General features: G+C 42.7%; 1 protein-coding gene across 11 annotated transcripts in view; it reads right to left on the reverse strand.

The window, feature by feature from the left end:
- Positions 1-12,471, reverse strand: part of ERC2 (ELKS/RAB6-interacting/CAST family member 2) — a 526,798-nt gene extending 514,327 nt beyond the window's left edge. For all 11 annotated transcript variants that reach the window (XR_013983315.1, XR_013983316.1, XR_013983317.1 and 8 more), the window contains exon 1: positions 12,194-12,471. The gene's annotated coding sequence lies outside the window, so the exon portion shown is untranslated. The remainder of the gene's footprint in view (positions 1-12,193) is intronic.
- Positions 12,472-13,367: the final 896 nt, after the last annotated feature.

The following is a 13,367-nucleotide window of genomic DNA, read 5'->3' on the forward strand; positions in this document are numbered from 1 at the left end:
GGTACAGAATACAATACTAGCAATATGCCCATTAAAAAAAAAACCTATATGGATTCGCAGAACCCAGGAGGCCACTGAACGCCTAGCTGGCCTCATCATGTTCCCTCACTGCCCAACACACACATACACTATGAGTTGTGGGGTCGTCTCACATAGGGATGTCTCTACACAGATCTCCCCATCATCTTCTGACCTTCCTATGGCCAGAGTACCTACTGGCTGTAGTAAGCTTGGTCCAACTAGGGACTGGGCAGTTATATCCCCTTGTTGAGTGGGGACGAGTCTCTTTTGTTGCAGTAAGACATATTGGTGTCTGATGCGATGGAGGCAGGATATGGGTCCTAGCAGCAGTCACATCTGCTCAGAGGCCTCCACATCATGCCATCGACACATGTAAACAAAGGGGCGGATTATGCTCAAGCAGTGTAATGCATGCAGCTTTGCATTTCCATTTCAAGACCTGAAACTAATAAAGTCCATCACAGAAATTTCTTATTATTTCATACTTTCTGCCAAGATGCCTTTAATCACTTATCACTTGGCGACAAGAAAAAAACCTTTTTCCCAGATGGAAAAAACACACAAATATTTTATGCTATATGGGGAGAACGCTTGGCATATTTTAGGTAGTGCTGATATTTTGTTATGGAGAATGGCTATGTTCTGCCTCCACAGTCGGAAGCAGTAATGCTTCTGAAGGGACGTGGGTGGCGCTGTGGTCTAATCCTTTGAGCCTCTTGGGCTTGCCGATCAGAAGGTTGGCAGTTCAAAATCCCAAGACGGGATGAGCTGCTGTTGCTCTGTTTCCAGCTCCTGCCAAACTAGCAGTTCAAAAGCATACCAGTGCAAGTAGATAAATAGGTAGCACTGCGGCAGAAAGGTAAGCGGTGTTTCTGTGCACTCTGGTTTCTGTCACGGTGTTCCATTGCACCAGAAGCAGTTTAGTCATGCTGGTCACATGACCCAGAAAGCTGTCTGTGGGCAAACGCTGGCTCCCTCGGCGTGAAAGCGAGATGAGCGCCGCACCCCATAGTCGCCTTTGACTGGACTTAACCGTCCACAGGCCCTTTACCTTTTAATACTTTTGAATACTAGTTGCTGGAAACTGCAGGAGTGTTGTTGTACTTTGGTCCTGATTCTGTGCTTGACGCATGCACCTGACTGGCTACTGTGAGAACAGGATGCTGGGCTAGAAGGGCCACTGGCCCGATCCAAAAGGCTATTCCTATTAAAAAATAATGGGCTCAGAGTAGGAGTTTCCCTAGCTCATAATAAATGATGTATTTGAATAAAAACTTCCTTGTCCTAAAATTCTTAATCTGTTTGGAATGCAAAACACCACAACTGCGAGCTTATGCACTGATTTTGTGCCAAAGTCATCTGCATTTATCAGAACAGGCACTCGATGCTAGCCAGCAGCCACTGTTGACATATGCTCATAAGCTGAACATTTTAATACTTTATTCTCAGCTAAACTGTCATTGAGAGTACAGTGGTACCTCAGGTCAAGAACTTAATTCGTTCTGGAGGTCCGTTCTGAACTTGAAACTGTTCTTAACCTGAAGCACCACTTTAGCTAATGGGGCCTCCTGCTGCTGCCACGCCGCCGCTGTGCGATTTCTGTTCTCATCCTAAAGCAATTCCCAGGTTCAAAATGGTACACCACAAGGATATATACCCCACCCCTTTCCAACCATGAACCTGCTCATTATGGCAGTGTGAACTCACCCAGAATATACATTCTCCCAACTCGACAGTCCCTTAAGTTCCCTGCTATCACAAATGGATTTGAGTTTTTGCCCATTACTGATTCCAGACACTCATTCAAGGAAGTAACTGACACAGTTTACAGCAACTGTTTGATATTGTTTGTTCTTTTGCATGCATTTATTTTAATTACTGCAGTCCTTGCTATATGTCACTTCTTAGTTCCTTGCTAAATGAAGCAGCTGCTCCAAGTTCAATACAGGTGCTTTGGGGAGCCGTCCACTCCAGGAGTGGGGGAATGAACAAAAGTCAGGAAACAACAGTGATATGAGCAGAGAGAGGCATACAGGCTAGAAAAATTTCGCTAAGCAAGCTTTGTAACACAAATCTACATTCCTCTGGATTACTCAATATATACAAAACTGCATGTCTTTTTATTTATTTACTTCTAAAGTTAAAATGGTGCTTAATTTTATATACCAATCCGGATGCAAATGAGACTGCACTGTTATTAGATTTACAGGGTAGCCCATCAGCACACGTTCTCAGGGCAGCTCATGGGGCAAACAATAGAATACAAAATTAAATTGCAAGGTGATAATCCAACACGTCAACAAAAACAATGCAAAATTACAATACAAAATTCAACTGGCAATTGCTGTTTGCTGGCAAGGATGTATGTACGTGGAGTGCTGCTCACAGCTATAACATCTCCAGCTGCTTTCTCATCAAGACTTAGAAAACGAATGGCTCTCAGCTCTGGACTGGAGCCCCCAAGGAACCCTGGTGGTGCAGGAAGCACTGCTGATAATCCAGTAAATCATCAGTCAGTGCACTCCTCAAACTGCTGAAAGCAGACACTATTACTAAAGGTGATGTTCTACAAAACAGACATTACAGTTCGGTCTCTACCTATCCATCTGTTGCCATGCTGTCCCTGAATTATCACCTATGGCGTGGTTCTCGTGTAACATTGAATTCCAACCTAACAGCTTAATGGTGGTGTGCAGGGACAGAGAGAAGATGCAGCTACTGGGATGCTGGTCAGTAGTTGCCTCAGTGCAAAACCAAACCCCCAGAGAATGAAGCAATGACAGGCTTACAAGAAAACATCAGCCCCAACAAGCAGCCTAACAGTGTCGGGCCAAAGTATAATTGTTTATTCTTTTTATCAGATATATTTATATATTGCTTAATCATCAAACACTTCTAAATGGTAATACACTTAGAAAGTCATATGTCAACACTATATTAAATTTGGCTACAGTGGTACCTCGGGTTACATACACTTCAGGTTACATACGCTTCAGGTTACAGACTCTGCTAACCAAGAAATTGTCTTCAGGTTAAGAACTTTGCTTCAGGATGAGAACAGAAATCGTGCTCCGGCGGTGCGGCGGCAGCAGGAGGCCCCATTAGCTAAAGTGGTGCTTCAGGTTAAGAACAGTTTCAGGTTAAGAACAGACCTCCAGAATGAATTAAGTACTTAACCCGAGGTACCACTGTATTTGTGCACATTTAGCAAAGCCACAATCTAGGAGCTCCCATGTGCATATGGAAGTTCCAAAATGTACACATGGAGCTTAAGGCAAGTGAGGTCTTCTCCATTTGCTTCAGTGTTTGGAAAAACGGCACCTGTAACACACGCAAAAAAAACAAACAGCTGGTACATGCCCAGAAGCAAACACACATTCAAAATTCAGTTTACAGTAGTGCCAACATTTGCCTTTTAAAGCTAAACTACGATTTGGAAGAAAATCCAGTATAAAATATCATGTTATCCAACTGTGGACAAACTGAAGCACATTATGTGGGCGGGTTCTTTCTTTCTTTACATGTGTGATAACATTCCACTGGGTGCCATCTATGGTACCAGTCAGCTGGGTATATTTGGGTGATTAGCTCCGCTATTTGGTACAAAACAGGAACATATACATACCGAAATAAGATAGGCAGTGGATTGCATCAAATTAAGTTTGACTCATAATTACTAGACCTAAGCTGGTCATGCCCACTGATTTCAGTGGGCCTACTGTGAGTAAAAGTAACTCCAGATACGACCCAGAATATTTTACAGGAGAATGTCAAAGCTCACCAAAACTAGTAATTTACATGTGAACCCTGATAATCCCAGACACATTTTGCGAAAGCCTAAAAGTGAGAAATACATCAATAGATGCTGACAGTCATCTAAATGTGACTGTCAGCATTCATTTGTGTGCAGCTGAAAAGTAGATGGCATTTACAGAATTCTTACAGGATTTTCAGTAAAATGTCAACAGTTGCAACAGCTTGGGTCATTTGATATAATACGGACAGCAGAATACTAGTAATGGCTATTAATCCCAATGGGTCTACTCTGAGCAGGACTAACACTGCAAACACCCCACAGTCCACAAGATACAGGAACAACAAATGGATATTGGTATTAATTATCACTATTGTTGCTGATTTGCTTATGGCTATCAAATTAAAACATCAAGTATATAAAAACCAGAGGTCTACTTAAATTAAGTTCTTTCCAGACTTTGCGTGCAACCAAGACTCAGAACTTAATCCTTTTACACACAAAGTAAGATTCTCACTTGTGATATCAGATGTGATTTCAAGCTTTAACCAACCTTAACAATTAAACAACAACAACAATTAAGTTGCTTAGAATAGGCATTATACTCTAAAGCAAAATAATATATAGAACAGCACAGTGATCAGCAAACTAAAGACCCAGGATCTTACCTGCAGCATGGGACCCACTTTTAATTTGTTGTTGAATGTGTTCATCTTCTTTTACATTTCTCTGTCTCCTTACATCCTACTCTCTCTCCCATTTTTCAGCTTCTCTTATTTATTTATTTATTTATTTACCCAAAACAGCAGCACCAGAAAACTAGAAAGGAGGTAATAACCTGAAGTGGAATCACCTGAGGTAGAATCACAACTAAATGTGGGCTCATCAGCTGAAGACCAATGGAACAGTACATATAGCAATAGATCTTCCAATGCCTAAATCAGCCCAAGACTTTATAGGTGCATTTAAAATGGAAGTAATAAAACACTGTTCCTCATTAAAGGATTTTAAAATCCACCCTTAAGTGAGGAATGTAACGAAGTGCATAACAAACCACAGTATAAAGTAGGGGGGAAAGTGCTGGGTGGAAATAGATGCTGTTTTTCATAGGAATATACTGGTATTCTGGCTCAATATGCTGCTTTTGAATACTGAAGTATCGGACTTACTTTCACTCTTCCTATAGTCTTTCTTTCTTTCTTTCTTTCTTTCTTTCTTATTGAACAAATGATATATGGTCTGTTCACATGTTATTTCACATGACAGTTAAGCTGTCCCTCATGGTTAAGTCATTCATGTGCAGTGACCCACAAGAGAACTCAGCTATTTTATCTGTGGCACTGCAAACTTCCACATAAGTCTGCTATGGCACCCCCATACACACAACCAGCTTTATACAGGACATGGTGAAATTTGCCATGAAGCGGCCTCCAGCATCAGCCATCGAAAGTAAAACAGACCATAGAAAGGGGAAGGGGAAGCTGAAGGCCTCTAGGTGTTGTTGGACTTCCACTCCCATCAGCCCCAGCCAGAATGGCCAATGGACAGGGATGATAAGAGTTGCAGTCCAACAGGGCCACAGGCTCCAAATCCATGCCATATAGAGTATAAGAATTCATCTAGCCTCACTGGGTATGGTTAAGGGGAATAAATTACTCCTTTTCAAATCAGTTCCATTCACTATCACAACTCCAACTGATGCTTTTCTTGAACCTGCATGATCTACTTTTTCAAACTTCATCTGCTGCTGTCACTACTGAAAAAATAATCAGCAAATTAGGCCAATAAAGACAAAATCAGACATTTTGGGATACAGAAGACAGACTTCTTTCCCTCTTTTATCAAAAGCAGTGATAAATAGATAATAGATTCTTATCAAGGAAGTGCTATTTCCCCACCCAACAAACCAGTTGATAAAAAGAGAAGCAGATAGACTTTCTTAACCAAATAACTCTTAGGTCATGGTGGCACTTAGCAGAGCTGGAGAAATCCACAATCCCCTAATTAAGCGTTTCATGGCCACACCGATGAAAGTAAGAGGAAGAAAGGAGGGTAGCTTTAGCAAACAAGTAAAGGCATTATTACAGAATGGAGAAGAGAGAGAAGACAGATAAAAACAAAACTGTGATGAAAGTTACGCAGCAAGTAAAGTAAAGAAACTGTAAAAAACCCAGATGTTCGGCAGGTGGGAAGGTTAAAAAAAGCCAGTGTGTTATCCACTTGAAAATCCATCACTGATACTTATGCTCTGTTTGTGAAACGTAATGTGGGAACTGCTCTGTGTTTCTGGAGCCAAGATGTATCTTGGCTTTCATACTGAATAGCACTTTTCTTAGCAACATCACCCTGCCCTCCACCTTTTCAGATGACTTCCAAGGTAAAACTCTTAGGACACCATCTCAAACATAATGTGAGATGGAGATCCATGAGCAGTCCGGAAAATATATTTCTCACATGTCAAAGGTCAGGGTAAAGAGGTACATCTTCAGCAATCTCCAAAAACTGTAAGTTGACAGGCACACCTCTATGGGGAGGGAGTTACAAAAGTTTGGGGTTGTCACACCAAATGTCCTCTCTTAGACCACCACTGCCTGAGCTTCTGAGGGTGGCAGAACTAACAGGAGAGTCCCCTCTGTCAATTTTAACACCTGAGAGGGTCTTTAGGGAAGGAAATGGGTCTTTCAGAATTTGGGACCTAAGCTGTTTAGGACTTTAACATGAGCACTTTGAATTAATCCTGGAAATAAGCTGGCAACCAATGCAGCTGTTTTAAAACAGGTTATGGGAGATCAAAATGGAACCCCAGCCATAAATTTGGTCAGTGCATTTTCTCCCAATCAAAGCTTCCAAATCATCTTCAAGGGCAGCCCCATGTAGAGTGCATTGCAACAATCCAGTCTGGAAGTTACCAAAGCATGAAGTACAGTGGTTGAGTCATTTCTATCCAAAAGAGGCCATAGTTGGTGAAATAGCCGTAGCTGAAAACAAAGCACGCCTAGCCACTGAGGCCACATGAGACTCCAGTTGCTGTGCTGAAACCAGTAGCACAACTGAACAGTGTACCTGCTCCTTCCAGAAAAGTGCAACTCGGCCAGGACAGGCTGTCTCCCCACCTCCCAGACCTGAGAACTGGCAAAACCTGGCATTCAGAAATTGACATTTTGGTCTAGTTGCAAGAACATTAACCCTGGTCACATGCAGTTTGAGCACAGTCAGACAGCTGCCTCAAGCTGTTGATTTTAGATGTCATGAAAGGGCAACAAATAGTTAGGTATTTAATGTATTTTAATTGTAAGTTTACTTCCAGGGAGAGGGACTTGTGAGATTTTGTGTTTCACCAAAATTAACTTGGTTAGCCTGGAGTGATATGCACACTGACTTGGGAAATAGGAGCACCATTTACTATTCCAGCCCAGGCAGCAAACTATGTCTCACTCAAACCAAGAACACAGTTTGATAATACTGAAATTAATGGATGGCATCTCCACCGGTCAGCAGTGTCAAGCAAACTACTGTCTTCTTCAGTGACTCAGCACTGTGACAACAAATTCTCTCCATTTATAGCATCCCGCCACACAAAACCACCATTATAAGTCACATGCAGATAAAGTACCTGCTAAGATAAATTACTGAGAGGATACAGCAATTTTGAATTCACAAGCATTCATCTTCTTAAGCCCTGTGGTAGTATTGTGTGTTGCACCAAACATCATGTCTTGTTCCAATTTGTGCTTAATTTCTTGGTTCTTAATCATTAAAATCAGTGCTTCAGAGAGAGGAAGAGACAGTAATCCTACTTCAATGCTCTCTGATGTGAGCAGATGATCAGACAACAAAAATTTCACCTCCATCACTTTTCCTCCACCTTTAGAAATACTTTTTAAAATGCTTAAGCTCAATTAATTTTCACAAATTAAATTATCTAAAACTGTGCCAGCAGATGCAATGGGATCCCCATTGAATATCACCCTGCATCTTCTCTAAGTTGGAACATATCAGCCAATGTTGCAACCCTATACTCTGTGTGTGCGTGTGTAACATTTCTACCTGTTCTTTCTTTTCTTTTTACATTTTGCTAGCCCCAGAAAAGTTAACTTTGGTGTATTTAACTACATTAAAAATAAAAAAGATAGCCAAAATGCATTAATAAACAAAACAAATCCTGCAGTAATCAAGACAAGAATAAATATGTCTCTACTGCTAAAAGGTTAAGCATTCCAAAGCTCAAACAGCATGTTGCACAAGGACAAGAAAACAACATTAAGGTTAATAGAAACATATTTGTGTGAACCCATCCCTAGAACCACTGTAATGCTATTCCTAACAGATTCATCAGCTGTTACATAGCTGACAGTTTCAAAATGTGGAGAGAACACACTTCTTTTTGAATTACTTGCGATTCAGCTGATCTTTGCAGCAACAGAAGGTAATTTTTCCAATGCAGCTTATAGGGCATCTAGTCATTGTGCCATTGTCACTTCTTGAGATTTTGAGAGAAGATTATTTCTCTTTGCTGTTCCTTGTGTGAATACCTGCATTTTTATCTCCCAGCCTTGAAGGCTGAATTTCGTTAACCACAATCTGCAAGCCCTGAACGAAACTATGGATCCTACCTTTTATTTTATTTTTAACATAACCTCTCAAACTCCACCATATGCACAAAGAGAAAACTTAGCTAATCAAATCTGGCATGCTGGTATCCCATTGGTAAACTCACAAGTACTAAGATACGCATCTCAGATTATCCTAAGAGGGGTTTTTTCCCCCCTTACAATTATGTTTCCACTGAAATATTTGTGTTTTACAGACATTCACATTTTAAAAACAATTAAATCTAATGATCCAGAGAGTACAAACCATTCTCTCTATTTTATTCTACAAAAATCTAATGATCCAGTGATTGGTAATATATATACATCCGCTGCATGTTCCACTGTAATATATTATGTCTCCTCATTAATTCTAAGTCCTTTGTATCTTTTAATGTGTCCATGTGTACACTTATACCACATATTCACCTCAAATTCTATTTTCACATACACAATCTTTACACATACACACACACACACAATTTCCATAAATATCTTGTTCTTTAAGCCCCAAGAACTACAGGTGGAAATTACTGGTAAGTATCCTATTTTCACTGCTGTATGTAAAGCATGACATGTTATTGAATGTGTACACCCAAAGGCAAATATTTTGTATTCACACAAATCATTTAAGAGAAGGATGTAGAATTAACAGTGGGATCAGGATGCAATAATGAAGAAAGATAACAAATGCAGCTAATGGCTATGGGGGAAAGGTAAGGAAAGGCTATGGATGATACCAGTAAAGCTATGCTAATGTGAAGTTGTGGAGCTACTTGAAGAGGGATAGTTTGTAAAAGATGGCAAAGTTATTTCTGAGTATAGCATGAGACTGGAGTAGAAGAAGGCAGACAGGGGAGGAGTTTTAATAAACTAGTAGATGTAAGAAAGGATCTTAGGGGAAGTGTAGTCAGTGGCTAGACGTTTTTAAAAACTGGAATATATATGAGAAAGCCAATATAGAGATTTAAGAACATTAATACAAACATGGTGAAATAAAAGAAAGATTTGATTAGAAAGTCTTTTTTAACATATTGGAGAGGAAAGTAACAGTAGGGGGGAGAGACAGCCAACGATGAGGACAATCCAGTAGTATAGATGCAAAACTGCCAGAAAAGAATACTTTTGACTTTGGAGAGGAAAAGATAAATACATTGATGAATCAAATAAAGACTATATGACTCTACGGTTGCTCTGTTAAGGGAGATATCGCTACAGAAACAAAGAGAAGGACACTGGGGAAACAACAACTATTAATCATGTTCTGTTTGAGATGAGTGTTTGTGCATATATTGGATTTTCCTATCAACAAGAAATTGCAGGATTTTTTAGGCATCTGCAACAACTTGCTAAAAAATGCACCCTACTTTTTAGACTATGAACTCCAGGGTAATGTGTATGAAAGCCCTCTTAGCGGTAGAATTTGGATGTGGCGTGTGTAGGAAATATCATGGTGCATTTGTTAGATTACAGAATAGTTCCAAAACCATCACCACCACATTCATTTAGAAAACACACGCTGTACAAAAGTGTGTACAGTGGTACCTCGGGTTAAGAACTTAATTCGTTCTGGAGGTCTGTTCTTAACCAGAAACTGTTCTTAACCTGAGGTACCATTTTAGCTAATGGGGCCTCCTGCTGCCGCCACAGTGCGATTTCTGTTCTCATCCTGAAGTAAAGTTCTTAACCCAAGGTACTATTTCTGGGTTAGCGGAGTCTGTAACCTGAAGCGTCTGTAACCTGAAGCGTCTGTAACCCAAGGTACCACTGTATATGTGTGCTCTCTGTCTGCAAGTATAAAATCCATCTGAACATTTTCAGGAGTGGAAAGATGACAATGTCTAAATGTATCCAGGTCAGTTTCTGGCATTGTGCATCTTTAAAACGGGATGGGCCAAAGGCCAAGGTATTGTTGCATATTTTGACAGATGTGACCTATACTATAAAGGTAAGTGTATGAATATAACATCAAGACCATTGCTAGATGCATCTTTCTCTGTATGTGGATGAATGAGAACCGAGAAAACGCTTTACTACCAAATGAAGGAATAGCACAAGTGAAACGGCACAAAGAAATTGGCTGGACCTTCTCTCAGCCACTGGCAAGTCCTTCTTGTGAGACCAAAGAGTGTTATCTTTCAATGAAAATAATTAACCCCTTGTGTGGTAGCAGCTCTTCTGTGAGCTGAACTCTGTGTTAGCAAGGGACATTCTCCTTTCAGACAGCACAGGACCCAGAGCGGCTGGGAGAGAAGAGAACTGGGGATTAGGTTACCTGAGGTCGCTCCATTTAACTACTAGAGAGAGCAAAAAAAGAAAGCATTGGTCTTGACCTGGTGTCAGTAAGGGCCCATTACTGGGTCGCAGGCTGATTTAAGGTGTGTCACCAACAGAAGCACTACCATCAAACAAATATGCGGTAAAAGAAAAAGAAGAAATGGGTCCCTAAATGAATGATTCAGTTAAAAGTTGAGAACTAAGGACCTAGAGAACCTGGGGGTGTGAAGGGAGAGACTATCTGCTCCTTAGGAAGATAAAGAAGAGCAAACCAGTGGGTGATAAATCTTTGCCACACTTGCTTCTTTTTTGGAATGCAGAATAAGTATCTTCATCACCCTTTCCACCCCTCCAAAAGAGGAAAGGCACCGCCACAAATGATCTTTCACAGAAGGTGCCTCTCCATCACCCTCTGAATCTTAAAGGGCAGGGGAGTCAATGGTGACCGAGTGGGGACAGGCAGGGGGAATCCTCCCCCTTTCTTTCACTGCGGTGGAGAAAAGGGGAGGGAGGGGAAGACACCAAACCAACGCTTAAGTGAGACCACTGATTTAAAAAGCCAAGCAGGAAACTAACCCTGACAAGAGGACTTGCCCTCCCCCCCAGCCGCACCGATTGGCTGAGCTCACAGCCAGGAGCCCGTTCCTGCCAATGCAAGTGGCCCTGCGGCTTGTCTATCAAAACGGAAATTCGCAGCTAAGGGAGTAGATCCCCCTCCATCCATCCTAGGCTTAGCAGGTAGCCGCCTAGAAATCAATCACACACTAATAAAACGGGGAGGGGGGCTCCTCCACCACATTATTACTACAGATATTTGCGCTACAGATATAGATATAGATACACACACACACACACACACACACTCTAAGGCAAGACATGCGTGCCATTCAAATCTGTGCAGGTTACACATTAGGTATCCTGATCTTACAGCCGCCCCAAATAATCTTTCAACCCCAGAGCACACTAAAATGTACAAAGGTCTGTATTGCCTCGGTTCATTATATAACTGCTAATATAATATCCTCGCTTCTTCCTGGGAATCCTCCTCCTTGCAAGCGCGAGGCGGGGCGAGGGGCTTGCTGGGGAAGAAGGAAGCCTCTTCCCCTTCACATTTGTTTTATAAAAAACCCCAAAGCTATGCACAACGTATGTCAACTCTTATTCCAAAGCCCGCCGTTTCCGAGTCTTACCAAGCCCGTGCAAAGAAGGCGTTGGACAGGATAGTAATTCTCCATGGATCTCGCTCTCTCACACACACAAACCCGCCCTGGCAACTGCATGGCTGTTTTCTAGGAGAAATTGCAAGCGTCGGTGCTTCCGCGGGAGCCAGATGCCAGCTCGGGCAAATGTATCAGCAGGCGTTTATCACAGAGCAAGGCTCTTGTCTTTCCAAGGAAAGCCTCCCCCCACCTTGGACTCTCTCATTCCCCCCCCCCCCCCGCCCGCTCTTGCCGACCCTTTGATGCTTTGAAACGCCCGAGGTACAATTCGCGTGCGTCCAAATGGATGCACCCAAATCCACCACGGCCATATCCGCGCTGGAGCCCCTCACCTTTCCAATCATTGCATCCGTCTCTCTCGCGTCCGCCTCACATGGATCTCACAGCATCCTGCCTCGCCGACAGCCCATTGCAGCGGGGAGAGAGGCGGCGCGGCGAGAGGAGCCGGGGGAACAGGTACGAGGCGAGAAGAGGAGGAAGAGGGACCTGCTGCAGTCGGGAGAGGCTCCCGTAGTTCCCCCAGCCGCTTCCCTCCTGCCCCTCGCGCCCAGGCTCCCTTCAGCCAGCCGCCAGCCCGACTCCCTGCCTCGCCAGTCCCTGACTCAACATTCCCAGCATTCCCGAGGAGCAGCCTGCGCGCCTCGCGCTCTCCGCCGGGGGCAGCAGCGAGCTTCCTCGGAAGGGGCCGGCTGCAAACCGGACCTCCAGCAGCAGCAAAAGCAGCAGCAGCAGCAGCAACGCTCCAAAGGCTTGCCTTCTTTCTCCCCGGCGCCCGGCATCTCCCTTTGCGCTCTGCAAGCCCGGAGATGGGAGGGAAAGACCTGACACCCCGCTGCCCGAGGTTTGGCGGGAGGCGCCCTACCCGCTCCAGAGATACTCAGGTTCGCGCGCAGCCCAATTGCTCGCACGCCTTCAAGGCGAAGGGTGGCCAGCCGAGGATGGATTGAAAATAGTGGCGCAAGGCCAGCTCACCTTGGCAGAAATAGGTGGGCGCACGTGCTTGCAAGCATACGCCCAAAACGTAGTCTCCAAGGTCTGTTTTTATTTATATGTATGACTGTTTTAATAATGGATGCACATTTCGTATAAATGTGCTAATATAATTAAACACAGGCTCCTAGGCATCCCCGTTATAAAGGTATCATCATCATCATCATCATCATCATCAGTGATGAATTCCCGGGGTATTCAAGGTACACAGTACCCACACCTTTTCCCTCCCAAATGTTAACAGTGTGGCACTTACTGTAACAATTTCTTGGTGAGTACCAGCACCCTTTTTCTAGAATAAGAAAGAAAAAGCACTGAATATTATTATTTTATTAACAGCAACAGCTGATTGGCCTTAATAGTACAGAGCTATACAGAACATACTGGGGGTAATTTATTTCAGACACTTGCTCCAGAAAGTCTCCTGTGTTTTTAAACTTTTGATCTGATACCTGCCTATAGACGTAATAGCAATACCCATGCACTATCATACATATAATTTTATGCAACATCTAC

Source organism: Podarcis pityusensis (assembly GCF_964106645.2).
Source record: "Podarcis pityusensis genome assembly, chromosome: 2".
NCBI classification, from domain to species: Eukaryota; Metazoa; Chordata; class Lepidosauria; order Squamata; family Lacertidae; genus Podarcis; species Podarcis pityusensis.